The sequence below is a fragment of the Charadrius vociferus genome, unplaced genomic scaffold (genome assembly GCF_000708025.1).
Source record: "Charadrius vociferus isolate BGI_N301 unplaced genomic scaffold, ASM70802v2 scaffold509, whole genome shotgun sequence".
Classification (NCBI taxonomy): Eukaryota; Metazoa; Chordata; class Aves; order Charadriiformes; family Charadriidae; genus Charadrius; species Charadrius vociferus.
In genome coordinates, this window is record NW_009650093.1 from 965,474 (window position 1) to 966,312 (window position 839).

Genomic DNA, 839 nt, shown 5'->3' on the forward strand with positions numbered 1-839 from the left:
GTTCGGGGAAAACTACAAACCAGGAATAAAATCCCCCCCCACCCCCACCCCCCAAATTTCCCTCCCATGGGGCAAACCTCGGGCTGAGCCAGCAGCGACCCTGCCCATCACCCTGTGCCACCCCCGGTCCCCAACCACCACCCCCACCTACCGCCCCCCAAAAACAGGGCGGAGGGGACGCGGGGTTTAACTCCGTGTTTGCCAAACCGGAAAACTCCCGGAGCTCCACCCTGCTCACCGAAAACCTCCCCCAAAACCGGTGTTTGGAGCCTTCGAATTTGAAGAGTTTTTATTAACATTTATAGACCAGTTTTTGGTCACCGGGAAAGCAGCGAAGTCCCCCGTCCTTAGAGGGGGGCTCCCATCAACCAGGGCTTTTTTTTTGTTTTGTTTTGTTTTTCCTGAAATCAAATCAAATAAAAAAGCAAACAAAAAACCAGACCGAAACCAGCTTGGTTTGGATCAACTTTATACAAACGAACCTTATGTACACTCTCTTTTTTCCCCCATACACCCCTATTTATATAAGGCAACATAAATAAGATCCTCGGGACTGTACAACACATATGAACACTTCTTAAAACTGCACTTTCTGCTTCTAAAAAAATAGCATCATTCTCTTAAAAAATAGTAAAGAGGTTTGTTTTTTTTTTTTCTTTAAAATGTGTTGTCGATTTCTTTAAAAAATAGGCATTCTGCTTCGCCGGTAGCTTAAATGACGCAGATGTTAGGCACTGTTAGAAAACGGACATTAGCGCAATTTTTCTCTTTTAAAAAATAACTTAAGCCATTCCCAAACTGTTTAAATATTAAAATATTTTCTCCCCTCCCCAACTCCC